General features: G+C 45.1%; 1 protein-coding gene and 1 long non-coding RNA gene across 2 annotated transcripts in view; both read left to right on the forward strand.

Annotated features, from left to right (window-relative positions):
• LOC308593963 overlaps window positions 1–15,240 on the forward strand; it is a 223,796-nt gene that overhangs the window by 8,197 nt on the left and 200,359 nt on the right. The gene's annotated exons all lie outside the window — the stretch shown is intronic.
• The window catches only part of NRSN1 (neurensin 1), a 92,190-nt gene continuing 90,212 nt past the window's right edge, over window positions 13,263–15,240 (forward strand). Inside the window, exon 1 of the mRNA XM_081206674.1 lies at window positions 13,263–13,476. The gene's annotated coding sequence lies outside the window, so the exon portion shown is untranslated. The remainder of the gene's footprint in view (window positions 13,477–15,240) is intronic.

The raw sequence follows: 15,240 nt of genomic DNA on the forward strand, positions 1-15,240 counted from the left end.
AAAACTGAGGTACCACTCTATATGACTGAGCAATAAGTGTTTCATTGGGGTCATTGCATTAGTCATGGGCCCCTCCACACACATCCTTTCTGTTATGCATTCACGACTATTTGTGCTTGTGATGCTATTGGGGAGGTCGCATGCAATCGCACTTTCAACACCATTTGCACCTGCAAACCTTTCATCTCTTGTAACTTCCTGCTGAAATCCCACCACTTTTTATATCGCAAGCATTCTGGTTTGGTATTTGACCTGCTTTCATTATACTATATCCCCAACGGGCTTAGATAATGTGGTAACATTGGGGAAGGATTAGCAATTAATAAAGCAGAATAAATCTACCACTAGTGCGTGCTCCTTGTGTCAATAACACGTTGTGGAATACACCCTCAATAAAACACCAGCCTGGCGGATTTTCTCCAGGGACTTTGAAAAAGACCACACAGTGTAAAGAAAGTAAGATCAAATAATTGGAACTTGGGGGGGGGGGGGTCAGGGATCAAACAATGGTGGAAAGCAGCACAAGTTGCATCTTCATCACAAATATGGACAAGGCATGGTAGATGAATATATATTTCAAAGTGATTAAGTGGTCCTTGGGGGGAGGCAGGGATCTTGCTGCCTAACCACTGCATAAATTGACTGAGGCCATGGGCTACTTTCAGTGGGAACAACCTACATCCAAGTACCAATTAGGCAGTACAGATTGTTATTGACATTATGCTGAAATTAAATTATGTAATGCTTTCCTTTCAGTGACTACAGACAGGATAACTGCACGTGACTTCAAGATGGAAGCTGAAAAGCCCGCCAGTACCACCAACTTGCCTGTTTATCCACTTAAAGGTAAAGGGACCCCTGACCATTAGGTCCAGTCGTGACCGACTCTGGGGTTGCAGCGCTCATCTCGCTTTATTGGCCGAGGGAGCCAGCGTACAGCTTCTGGGTCATGTGGCCAGCATGACTAAACCACTTCTGGCGAACCAGAGCAGTGCACGGAAACACTGTTTACCTTCCCGCTGGAGTGGTACCTATTATCTACTTGCACTTTGATGTGCTTTCGAACTGCTAGGTTGGCAGGAGCTGGGACCGAGCAATGGGAGCTCACCCCATCACGGGGATTCGAACCGCCGACTTCTGATCGGCAAGTCCTAGGCTCTGTGGTTTGACCCACAGCACCACCCGCATCCCTTGTTTATCCACTTACTGCACTGATATTATACATACTGCCAAAGCCCTTCAGGTCATTTTGCAATGTCAAAAAAACAGGCAATAACCCCACTATGAAAAGGAAAGGACTGGGAAAAATAAGCAACTGCAAGGAAGGCTTGTTTTTAAAAAGCAAATTTGTATTTCTTTGAGAAAAATTATTTAAAATTGAGCTTCATTCTCAACATTTGTGGTTTAAGGCAGGGGTCAGCAACCTTATTCAGCCATGGGCCACTCCACCGTCCCTCAGATCATGTGGTGGGCCGGACTATATTTTTTTGGGCGGGGGAAATGGGGGGAGAACGAATTCCTATGCCCCACAAATAACCCAGAGAGGCATTTTAAATAAAAGCACACATTCTACTCATATAAAAACATGCTGATTCCTGGACCGTCCATGGACCAGATTGAGAAGGCAATTGGGCCGCATCCGGCCCCTGGGCCTTAGGTTGCCTACCCCTGGTTTAAGGTGTGCTTTTGCAAATCTTCAGATTCCCTCAGGAAAACCCATCAGTTTCTGAGTTTTGCTCCCAGAGCAGCCTTTGGACACCTGATGAGGTTTTAAAAGCCTGCCAGATAATTACCTCCTGTAATCCAATTACCTTGAAGGACTTAATTATCAGATCACAGTAGAAGACTGAGTTCTATCATTAAAGAAATTCAAGGCTTCAAGGCTTCTTAGACAGTTCTGGAGCTAGACAGCTGCCTTCCTCAAGCAGCACTGAAACCTAAATAGGAGGTGCATCAAATAAATACGAAAGGGTTCAACCAGAGGTCCTGGATCTGCACCACCCCATAGCCCATTTTGACAGGAGGTGGGACCACCCATCTGTCAATCACCCATCTCAAAGCACTAATCTCCTGGTTCTTCCCTTGTAGACTTTACCTGTCCACATCTGAGATCACATATGTTGTCAGATGTGGAGTAAATGACTGGTCTGCAGAAAATAGACTTGCAGGAAAATGAAGAACCCTGCTAAGCCCAGTTAGAATGGGCCAGATGTTCCCCACCATTCACAATCTGCAAACAAGTCAAGGCTGCCCTAAAATCTAAAATGTGAGGTGCTTTTTCTGTAAGCTTACATTTTTGGTGTATGAAGGAGGGATAGGACTGCATTATTAGTTTCTAATCATAAGAACATAGGAAGCATACTGAGTCAGACGAATGATTCATCTGTGTCCTGATCCCGTGGCCTACCTGGCAGACAGACAGACAGACAGGCTGACGGTGCCAACACCAAGTCCAAAAGCCGAGGATTTGATCAGCATCCACAAAGTCCACAGTCCAAGATCCAAAGCTGAAGGCCAAAAGTCAGGAAACGAGGTTCAGGGTCAAGTTAGTCCAAAGTCAGGATGCAATCCAGTGTCACACCCAGAGTAGAAACCAGCGAAGGCCCAAGGAATATCCAAGGCCAGTTGAGCAGACACGGCACCTCAGCTCTGCTGCCTTCTTATACTTTGTCTTCTGATTGCAGCATCTGGGCTTGATGAGGCATGTGACCCTCACCTGCTCTCAGCTTGCCCAGCTGAGGAATCACATGCCTCCTTCCCCACCTGGCCAGCTAGTGAACTAGGCTGCCTCTGCTTCTTGGTGTGCCCCTCCCGCTGTTCCCTACATCTCAGGACCTGCCATGTTCATGGGGATGGGGGCCTCTCTGGCAAGGGGTCACGCTGCTCATCTTCCTGTGCACTGGCCCCTGGCCCCTCATCTTCCCTGTCACCCCATGAGTACTACCTATACCAAGAGCAACTTCCTCATCCCCAGCTTGCTCCTGTGTGACCCACTCCCAGCTGCACCCCTCGCCAGGATCCTCTTGCTCCTCTACCTCCTCCCCAAAGTCCTGCCAGTTCATGGCAATCTAGTTCAGTATTGCTGGTGCTGGCTTTGAGTTCCAGTTAGCTTATTGTGGTATTGTCTGTCCATCACTTCTGTGCACCTTATATGAAATGCTTCAAGCAGTTGTTGTTTTTAAATCAAGATCTGGAACAATCCTATGCAATCCTCCTTACACATAACCACCACAAAATTCAATGAAGTTTGTTCTGTTTAGAATTGCACCTTACCTGGAAGCAAGCCGCATTGAACTCAGTGCAACTTTTTCCCCAAATAAGCATGTGCAGTATTGCACTATAATTCTAGAGCAAGGGTGCTGAATTGCTAGCCCACAGGCTGGGTCCCCCACCACCCTCAAGCATTGTTTTCTTCTGGCTCCCAAGACACCCCCCATCTTTGTGTGGTAGCAGCCAGAAAAACCTTTAGGAAAATCACAACCTGCATCTCCTGGTTGCTGCCCTTTTGATGTGCTTGAAGTAGCACTCTTGCAGGAAGGGGGCAATTTTCTTCCCCATTACTGTGCTGGGCTTTTCTTTTCTATTTTAGCACTCTTTCAAGCAACTGCTCTCAAGCACATTAATGTCTGTAAGTGTCATTATGGGGAGAGAGCATTAATGCTTGATGGGGCTTCACAGCAGGATGTTATTGCTCGGCCTCAGCCGGCTGGTTTGGTGCAACAAGGAAGGAAACACTGGCTGGATCCAGAGAAGGGCTTGAGGACTCTAGAGACCATCCATAAAACAATCCATAGAACCTCTGGACGTCCAGATGCTGAGGAACTACAACTCCCATCAGCCCTGGCAAGATTGGCCAATGGCAAGGGCTGGTGGGAGTTGTAGTTCAGCAATAGCTGGAAAGCCTCACACCTGCCATAGAGTCTAAGATGGATATCTAAAAAAATAGCTCTCAGAGATCCAATATGGCTAGGAAGTCTTGTTCTCATTTATTTCATCCATTGTATGCTTTTTATGTACACCAGTTAGAGACTTCAGCAATTAAGTCATATATAAATACAGTACCTTAAATAAAAATCTCAGTGTATGGATCTAGAAACTCAGTGTGATTTTAAAAAGAAGAGTGTTCCTCTACATATTGCTCAGATGAATTTATCTATTATTACTTAATATATTTCTGTTGCCAGACCAGTCACTGGGAGCAGGCCCTGGCTCAAATTCAATCCTATATGTAATTTATCATAAGGCTGGAGCCTTACCTTGGAGTAAGCCTTATTCAACTAAATAAGACTTACTTCTGAGGAAATGTGCCTAGGATCAGGTTGTAAAACATTAAAACCTAATTGCCAACCGATTCAGAGGATTATGGCTTCAAATGTTTGCTGTATGGATTAGTGTGTCATATTCATGGGTGACAAGACTAATTTAAGGGGTTGAAGGACTGCAGATTATGTGATGCTGTGGTTTGTGAAAACGTATTAATCCTGGTTCTATTTTAGGGGGGGGAATCAATTTTTTCAAGGGAGAAAAGTGAGGGCTGATTTTCCATGGCCTAGAAAAAAATGCAACCTTCTTTTATTTTGGACACAGATGAGTCAGCAAGTAGAAAATGGTCCCCAACGGTTCCCAATTATAGCCTCTGGGACGCAGGCAAAAGACTCCGTCACAAAGGAGTCGGTTGTGTGCATTCCTCAGCACTTTTGAAGGATTAGGAAGAGTGGGAGGAGAGCCAGTTCCTATTAAGGTTCGACTGGCTAACAGGAAACTTTGCAGTTCCATTTATTCATCTGTTTGTTGTTGTTTTTTAAATGTTATTTATTAAAGTTTCAAAGAAAAGATTACATAAATAAAAAGAGGGAAAAAAGAAAAAGAAATAAAAAGGAAAAAAATACAAAATACAGAAAAAAGATAAAAAACACTTTAAAAAAACACATCAATCTTTCCATGCCTTACATTTCATTTCCTTACTTCCCTGACCTCCTCACACATCCCTTTTTTGTATTCCAGTTCTGTTAGTTAATTCAGCAATTCCTTTCCCTCTTTGTTTTTGTCTTAATCCTTTAACTTAATATATTATAACTTTGAATTTTCACCTATTAACAATCCATTTTTACATACACCTTTATAACATTACTGCTAAAACCACTTAACTTCATTCTGACATCATTCTAACATTCATTAATTCTGCAATATTTCTGTAAATAGTCTTTAAATTTCTTCCAGTCTTCTTCCACTGACTCTTCTCCCTGGTCTCTGATACTGCCAGTCATTTCTGCCAGTTCCATATAGTCCATCACCTTCATCTGCCATTCTTCCAGAGTGGGTAGATCTTGTGTCCCATTTATTCATCTGTTTGAATCCCATGGTGCTACAGGCATCACAACCACTTAAACAATGGGGGAAATGGGCTTGGGCTTTTCTTGTCATGCTGGAATTTGAACTGGTTGGTTCAAAGCATCTAATCCGTAAGGGTAAAATGGCAAGTACCTCAGGGGGTAGTACCCCTCACACGCCCGGTGCCATGCATTTTGAGACGCTCTGCCCCCCTGGTGTCTGCCCATTCAACGCATATGACTTCAAGGAGGGAACCTTCATACATAACCAAAGGTTCCCCCTCCGCAGACATTCACACTGAACATCTGGGTGCTGGGGGCAAGGCTAGGATGTGTGAGCTATTTTTCAGAATGGGGCCTTAAAGAGAGATCTCCCTGTTTCTTCATACTGCACTGAAATGGAAATCCAGTATCACTTGCGATTCGAGGACCCTCCCCCCACGCTTGTGGATAAGAAAAACACAGTGACCCAGATTTAAAGGTTAATGGGCTAGAAAAGGCCACAACTTTATTGATTACAGCATGTGAGAGGTATTGGCTTAGGCACTGGAAGAACGCCAATGATTGACTCCGCCCTCAGGGAGGGGCGAGTCTAACAGGGGTTAATCACCAGTAGGGGGAGCCTGTTGATGCAAATACAACTGTAAGCTCTCCCCTGATGTCACAGGGGGTCGTGCCATGGCCTCCAGCCACAGCAGGGCATCGAAAAGGATCCACGACCGTCGGATTCCTTTAACGGAATACCCATAAGGAAGGGGTAGGCGATGGCCACACCCTGCCCTTCCATCCACCAAACACAGATTCCAATGCCTAACCGCCAAATACCGGAAAGTTGTTGTTTGGCAAGTAACACTAATTAAAGATGCAGGAGTTATTTATTTTCGGTAAATGACACCGTTAAAACAATACTATTTTTAAGAAGTTGTCTCCTCCCTTGAAGTTTTCGCCTCTCTGAATGATTGCATAATGCCCCTTTAAACAGTGTAAACGGCTGCATTTTTAGAGAGCCCTTTGCTTGGCAACGAACTTCCTTTCATAATATTTGCCCTACGTAGAATTGGCATTCCCTGAGCCATAAAACCCCACAAAGCCTCGGCCTGCTACCAAGGACTTCCTTAATCAATCAAAAATGAGAGGCTGGTATTTCAGAGTTTTCCTGTCTACAAGAACAAACAGTTCTGAAGTATGTCCACAGCCTTCCCATGCCAACTGTCGCAGGACAGCTTTAATTTGGGCTTGATTCCTCCACTGTATTCTCCCCTGGATCATTCGGTACGCCCTTCCTTACGAAGTTTCCTTGAGAAGTCACTGGCCAGCTAACACTGCTATTTATGCACACTCTTGCCATATTGCTTGTCATCCTCCATTGGAACATTTTCCTGAAATCCAGCCAGCTACCTCAAACACAAAGGGGAAAGAGGAGGCGAGGCCGATGAATCTTGGGATATTTAATGTTAAGGTATTTGATGTAAGGTGAATGTTAGGAAAAGGGGTTTAGTTAATTTCCTGGTTGGTGAGGCCATCAGTGGCCACTAGTCACCAAGACTCCTAGACTAGTTTCAGAAGCTGAGTCAACATGACTCTGGATGCCAGTTGTTGGGGCACAACAAGCAGGAAAGACCTTTTGGCGTCTTGTTCTCCTTACAAGCTTCCCATGGACATCTGGTTGGCCACTGGTGGAAAATTGGATGCTGGACTAGATAGGCCTTTGTTCTGATCCAGAAGGTTGAATGAGATCCCTTCTTTAAAATAAAATTAAAATTCCAAAAAAAATCTCATTTAGATTCCTAGATGTTGTCAGAGAGGTGGTAGTACTGCAGTGAAATGTCAAAAGGACTAACAGGGCTATCCTATAATGTTTATTCAGAAGTAAGTCCCCTTGAGGGTTCAGCTACACTCAGTCAGTTATATTGTTGTAACTGTTGGAAAGATCCAACACTAGATGGCGCTGCAGAGCACAAAATTTGTCTATGCGATTTTACATAGGTTTTTTTCCCCTTTTTGTTATAATGATTTAATTTATGACTTGTTTTTAGCATTCCCCCCCCCCGCCCTGTGTGTAGATGCAGCCTGAGTTCAAAGAGGCTTACATCCAGGTAAATGTGTCTAGTGGACTGCAGCCTATGAGTCAAGGGGCTGAGAGCATACTGTCTGATCGTCTACTACAGCAAGAATGAGACAGCACAGCTCAGGCCTCCAGGGTTTCCAAAATTGCTTCTGAGAAGGTGTAACAAGGAAGAACCAAAAGAACAGGAACGGAACAGGATGTGCAAAATGTGCAGAAGATAATTCCTTAGGCTTCTGCTCTCTGTGGCTAAGAAAACAAAATGAATGTAGGCTGAGGGTGCCACTTTTTCTGGAGTTGCTTCTTAAAACAAAACACTTAGCAGAGTACTTAAAACAAAAAACAGGTCTACAGCGCAGTCATTATCTGTAGTGAAATGCACCACAATGGTTTCTTTTTGCAAAATTTTCAAATGCTACTGTGAATGAAATTGGAAATGCAAATAACACACACACACACACACACGAGGCATTGCAATGCTAAGCATATTTATTAAGAAGTCCAATCTATTTCAATAGGACTTAACACCCGGGTAGCCAACACGGTGTCTTCCAAAAGTTGTTGGACTCCAACTTCTATCATCCCTGACCTTAGGCCATGCTCCCTTGGGCTAGTGATAGTTGGAACATAGCAACATCTATAGCTGGTAACGTTGGTTACCGCTGCCCAAGTAAGACTGCAGCCTTCATTTCACATACTTTATGAAACCCAGTGTGTCCTTTAAACATACTACCACCTGTGTATGGTGTGCATGTGACCCAAGTGGAGAGAGGGTAATCTAGAATGTGGGGTTTGTCAGGTGATGCAATATTCAGTTAGACAACAACAACAATAATATTATTATAGTTTTATCATTTATACCTTGCCCATCTGGCTGGCTTTCCCCAGCCACTCTGGGCAGCTTCCAGCAAAATATTAAAAATAATAAAATGCCAAACATTAAAAAACTTCCTGATAGATGCCTTCAGATGTCTTCTAAAAGTTGTGTAATTCTTTATCTCCTTGACATCTGATGGAAGGGCATGCCACAGGGTGGGCACCATTAATGAGAAGGCCTGCTGCCTGGTTCCCTGTAGCTTTATTTCTCGCAGTGTGGGAACCACCAGAAGGCCCTCGGAACTGGATCTCAGTGTCTGGGCTGAACGATGGGGGTGGAGACACTCCTTCAGGTATATTTAGGCCATTTAGGGCTTTAAAGGTCAGCACCAACACTTTGAGTTATGCTCGAAAATGTACTGGGAGCCTGAAAGTGGCCTGAATTCCTTTTCAACCTATGAACACTCTGCTACCATCTTACTTGTCACACCTGAGGCTGAAAAGAGGACTCTGCTTAACCACAAGGTTCCTCTGCAACTCAACAGATTAAGGTAGCAAATGCCCATTAACCAAGTCAAAGCCTACCATCATGTTAATCATCCAACATGAAAAGGGCCTTCAAGCAGCGGGATTTAATTGCATTCTCCGCAGAGCCTACTTCTTTGTGTTCAACATACAGAAATGAGGCAATTAAGGCTTGTTTTTGAAATGCTAATTAATTATTTTGCAAAGGCTTAATTCCTTTGAAGTGGTACCATGCATTAGAAAACAGCAACAACAAAATGAAAGTCTCTGGGAAAACCAACAAAACAAAAGCAGCATTTACCTGTTAGATTTAAGACTGCCTCGGACCTTTGGTCTTCCAGCTGTTTTTGAACTCCAACTCCCATCATTCCAAGCAAGCATAACCATTGGCCAGGAATGATGGGAGCTGAAGTTCAGCAACATCTGGCGGGCCAAAGGTTCCCTACACCTGCTCTATAAAAAAAGATCTAAAGATTCAGAAAGCTTGGTATGATCAATGGAGACTTTTCTCTAGATATGTGCTAAGGATATGATTACGGTGGTACCTCGGGTTATGAACTTAATTCGTTCCGGAGGTCCGTTCTTAACCTGAAATTGTTCTTAACCTGAGATGCGCTTTCCCTAATGGGGCCTCCCACTGGCGCCACACCACCACCACGCGATTTCCGTTCTCATCCTGGGGCAAAGATCGTAACCCGAGGTACTACTACTGGGTTAGCGGAGTTTGTAACTCGAAGCGTTTGTAACCCGAGGTGTTTGTAACCCGAGGTATGACTGTACCAGGAAACCTCAGAGCAACTCCTTGCTCTCCAAATATTTTGGACTATAACTCCCATCAGCACCAGCCATCACAGACCACAGCTGATGGGACTTGTAGTCCAAAGCATCTGCAAGGCACAAGGCTGGGGAAGGTTGCCTTGGAGAATAACTGAAATGCCCTCTGTGCTATTCCACTCTTCTTGGCATCTCATTGGCACTGCCTGTTTAGGGCCATTCAGTTTGTTATTCTCAGTGAGCTGCTTCCATACTAAAATGAATGATTCTCAAGCAGCAGGATCCAGATGTGTTCTATACTACAAGGATAAGGAACCTGTGACCCTCCAGATGTTGTCATCCTAACCATTAACCGTGCTGACTGGTGTTGATGGGGAGTCCAACAACATTGGTGGGGGTGGCACAGGCTCCTCCCCTGCTCTACAAAGTCCATTTGTTCTGTGTGATGTCCTCTTTTATGATGTTTGTCTTTATCATTTTAATCTTTGATGTGATTTCTATTTCTAAAGTGTCCTGAGTTTATTATTAGCTTAAAGGCAGGATATCATGGCACAAACAAACAAACAAACAAACAATGAGCCAGCCATTAAGAAACCTATTTCTGTATCACCATTGAAAGTAACACTGAGAGATACTATCTCTATATTCTCTGATGCTGCAGATCTGGGGCAAAGAAATAACCTTATGTGCTCATACATAACTTGACATTCTCTGCTTATAATGTATTGTATTATATATTTCTCAGATGACTATATTACTTCCCAGCAGTGTGGGATTTATGTACAGTGGTACCTTCAGGTTACAGACTCCGCTAACCCAGAAATATTACCTCGGGTTAAGAACTTTGCTTCAGGATGAGAACAGAAATCGTGCTCCAGCGGCACAGCAACAGCGGGAGGCCCTATTAGCTAAAGTGGTGCTTCAGGTTAAGAACAGTTTCAGGTTAAGAACGAATTAAGGACTTAACCCGAGGTACCACTGTATAGGCTAAGTAGGCTGAAGCCTAGGGCCTCTAAATCTAGGGGGCCTCGCCAGCCTGTCTGCTCCCCAGCAGGCAACCTCCCCTCTCCCAAAATTGCAAACCCAAGACTTCATGCAAGGGCAGGGCAACTCAGACCCAGCAACTATGAGACTCAGAGCTAGCCAGTGGGGCCCAATTTGAAGTGGGGCCCAATTTTAGGTTGTTGTTTTTTTGTAGGGCCCCATTTCACAGCCAAAGTCCGCAAAATCTTACAGATATAAAGAAAATCCATCTAGATTGCCCTGGTGTGGGGGCCCCTTAGGAGCAGCCCGTGGGGCCCAATTGGCCCAATTTGGCCAAATTGCTCCAATTGCCTTCAGGTCAGCCCTGATGAGACTGTGCAGGGGTTGGACTGACAAGCGTTGTACCTCCTAGGTCCCTGGTGTCACTATTCAGAGTATAGACACAAGGACTTGTTATGGAAATAAAGTGGGGCACTTATTGGAAATCAGTTTCATCACCTCTCCCCCCCCCCCAAACCCCAGGTAAAAACACTTTTTATTCACCCAGACCTTTGGAGTTTAATTCTCTGAATATTTTTAGTGCGGTGGGTGGGTAGGGTTGGATTTGCTCTTTTATGCATATGATTGTGAGTATTACAGGTTGCTTTTATTCCTGTTATATATCCATTTTTAATCCTTGTTTTCGTATATCACTTTGAGTTCTTAAAAAAAAAAAAACACAAGCAATTAATTAAGAACACCAACATTTCCTCCAGCTACTGCTGATGAGGATGTTGCCAGTGATAGCTTCTGTCTGCCTTTAGGAGGGTGGTTTGTGGTGTTCCTCACTAGCAGGGCTTCACCAACAGTGGCAGAGCTCTCCCACTGGTGGAGTCTAGAAGAACTGGGTAATGCTGGGTGGAAAGACACCTCCATTCCATGTAGATCCCCTTTAGGACAAAGATCAAGGGTTTGGATTTCTCAGTTGCTCTACGTACATCTACTAGGAAAAGCCAACAGTTGCCTTGAGCTAGCCATCTGCTGCTCTTGAGGGCCATTGATGGTTGCCAGTTGCCAGGAAGCAGAGCAACCTGCCAGTTTGTTAGATGCAGTATGCTGCCAGTAGGGTCATATTTTCCTCTTTTCCTTTGCCTCTTCAGTCTGAGCAACTGATCTCTGTAAGAACATCTAAGGGGGCTTGTCCTAGAACCTGCTTTATAGAGTACACCTTGACGGCTGCTTCACCTTAAGATAAAGGTACGGGTACCCCTGACCATTAGGTCCAGTCGTGACCGACTCTGGGGTTGCGGCGCTCATCTCGCTCTATGGGCCGAGGGAGCCAGCGTTTGTCCGCAGACAGCTTCCGGGTCATGTGGCCAGTATGACTAAGCCGCTTCTGGTGAACCAGAGCAGCGCACAGAAACGCCGTTTACCTTCCTGCCACAGCGGTACCTATTTATCTACTTGCACTTTGACATGCTTTCGAACTGCTAGGTTGGCAGGAGCTGGGACCAAGCAACGGGAGCTCACCCCATCGCGGGGATTCGAACTGCTGACCTTTAACCCACAGCGCCACCCGGGTCCCTCTGCTTCAGCTTACTTACCCCCAAAATTAGTAATACATGCTATGTACATATCTTCCTCTTCTTTCCAATCATGGTGATAGTAAGGATCACCTTTCCTTTGGCAATGCATTGCCTATTATCCAAGTCCTGAATGGCTGTGGAGAGTGAAAGCAGGAACTCCTTGGCATAGACTCTTTAAGACTCCAGATGTTGCATCTCACCAGAGACAAAAGAGAGGCCCTTGCCTGGTGTAGCAATTGCAACATGCTGTGCTCAGTGGTGCATGATTTTAAATCGTATTTTAAAGGGATGTTGTGGGGATTAAACAAGAAGAAGTATACCTGAAGAAGCATCTCCTCCCCCATCGTTCAGCCCAGACACTGAGGTCCAGCTCTGAGGGCCTTCTGGCAGTTCCCTCACTGTGAGAAGTGAGGTTACAGGGAACCAGGCAGAGGGCCTTCTCGGTAGTGGCGCCTGCTCTGTGTTGAGGACCAGATGTCAAGGAAATAAACAACTATCTGACTTTTAGAAGACATCTGAAGGCAGCCCTGTGTAGGGAAGTTTTTAATGTTTGATGTTTTATTGTGTTTTTAATATTATGTTGGGAGCTGCCCAGAGTGGCTGGGGAAACCTAGTCAGATGGGTGGAGTAGAAATAAATTATTATTATTATTATTATTATTATTATTATTATTATTATTATTATTATTAAGCATGCATGCCACCTTGGAGAAAAGGTGGGCTACTAACACAATTATTGATTAATAACAACAACAACAACAACAACAACAACAACAACAACAACAACAACAACAACAACAACAACAACAATAATAATAATGTCGAAGGGCTCCTATAACTCATGACGTCTGTGACTAATGGCTGGACGCCACAGCTGAACCTGTCCATCTGTCATGGCCATTTGTCATAGATGCTTTAGCTGAGATTCCTGCACTGCCGGGGGTTAGGCTAGATGATCCTTGGGGTCCCTCCAAACTACGATTCTATTATTCTTATGCACGCGAAACAGAAGAGCGAACAGCAGGCGGGTCTCCTCCCAGCGCCTTCCTAACCGTGTCTACTCAGAAGTAAGTCCTTTCGAATTCAACGGGGCTTCCTCCCTGCTAAATGGGGTTAGGACTGTCTAGCCGCAGCCCCGTCTTTCAAGTGAGGCCTGCAGACCGAAGGCAGCCGAGAGTCCTACTGAGCCGCTCGAGGAAGTGGCGGCGGCGGCGGCGGCGGCTCCGCCTCCTGCGCAGCACCCGGAGGCTCTCAGTGCGCAGGCACGGGTCGCGCCGAGCTCGCCGGGTGTCCATAATACGTGGCGTCTGAGGCTGGAGCGACGCACAGGCGAGAGATGGGAGCCGCGCGAGAGATCTGCGGCTAACCCAGCTGCATTTGCTCGCCCGGCAAGGAAGGTGGAGGAGAAGGCGGATCAGGTAACCCGGAGCTTTCTTAGTTGCAGACTGCTCGTTTGCTCCCGCCGCTTTCTCTGGTTTGTTTGTTTTTTAACCCTGCGCGTTACTTTCAAATCAAAACACAGAAAAACCGAGCTTCTGGAGCAGATCTGGGTCCGCAAGGAAGGCAGGGAGCGAATAATCGTTTTTACAAAGTATGCGTGTGCGTTTGAGCGGGTGCTCGCTGCATGTTGCATACTCTGTCCTAGCAGTTTTACAGAAGGAGAGAGAAGGGCAGGAGCTCATCGCTGCGTTTAGGAGGAGCTATGTAGACAGTGTTTGCAACTTGCGCGGCGAGTTTCCGTCCGGGAGAGAAAAGAACCCTCACCCTTCGCTAGAAGGCGTTTTTGTTGCTTTTTAAACTTGCAGACTGCCCTTCCCCTCCCAAGGATTTGCTGATCTGGAGGAAGGCGTTGCGTTATGGTTGGGGCGCGAGGGATAAAAGAGTCCCGAAATGGTTAGAAATGAAGGGTGCGCAGGGGGCATTGGAGGAAAGTGGGGTAAAGTGTCCTCTCCCGTTGTTGTTTACTTGGCAGGTAGAAAGGGGAAGGTTCTTAAAAACGTTTAATAAAAAAAAACCATAAGAAACGAATGCACGAGTTTGCAGGCTGGAGAGTGCCTGGGACGCTGAAACTGTTGCTTGGCTCGTTTATTGACGTTCAGCACCTTGGAGAGCTCCCGCGCGGAAGCAGCGGGACGGCAGTGAAGGACACGAGCCGGCAAATGCCCCTGCTGGCCGGGCCTAGAGGCAGCTTTTGATTTATCTTGTGCCTTGTCTAAGAAATGTTCTTCAGCGACCTGACTGCACATTTTTAAACATTGTTTTAACTGATTTTCATATTTACTTTTTACATCGTGTGACCCTCCTTGAAACCTTAAGGTGCTATATACATAAAAAATATTAGTATTGGTATTAATTTGATTTCTAATTATTATTAAACCTAATACCCCATACTCCATTTCCTTCCTTCCTTCCTTCCTTCCTTCCTTCCTTCCTTCCTCTCTTCTTCATAGGCAATAGTTCATTGGCTCTCATGTTCCATGTATTTTAAGCCTGTAACATTGCATCCCCAGCTTCCCCCCCCCATTTTTCAGTCCTGGTTCTGTGGGTCAGACCCCAAAGGAAACTGTTGCCTTCTATTATTAAAGTCTGCCAATCAAAGGTAAATCATTTTATTGACAATGAAGCTTACTGACTTTTTCTTTATTGCATGTGTCTCTCAAAAACATGGCTTGTGTTTATAATTTATTGGTAATCATCTTAGTAACTTGTCAAAGAATATTCAACAATGACCTGCCTACCCATGGGGGGGACTTTTAAAGAGGATTGATGGGGCAGAGGCAGAGAAGAGGATATGAAATCCTATAGAGGATTTCCCACCTCCCACAATGGTTTGTTGGGGTGCTACTGTAAACAACAGATTGTTGCATAAGCTGATGGCAAAATGTTTGTGGCAGGTGTTAAGATGCCTTCACACAAAGAGTTAAGCATATGGCTTCTAAAGACCTATGGCCCTCAGGCTAATTTCAGGTGGGCTTCCAGATGCTGCAGGCCCACAGTTGCTCTCTGCACCACCCCTCTGGGAATTGCTTGAGGAAATGGACAGAGCCAAAAAGATGGGGGGAGAATCCCTTTGCAAGTGATCTGCTCCAACATGTGTTAATGGCAAGTGGGGAATGGATAGATAAATGGAGGAAAGGTTAAGAACACAAACACATAGCTATGCAATGCTACAAATGGCATCT

Source organism: Podarcis bocagei (assembly GCF_964188305.1).
Source record: "Podarcis bocagei genome assembly, chromosome: 8".
Lineage (NCBI taxonomy): Eukaryota > Metazoa > Chordata > Lepidosauria > Squamata > Lacertidae > Podarcis > Podarcis bocagei.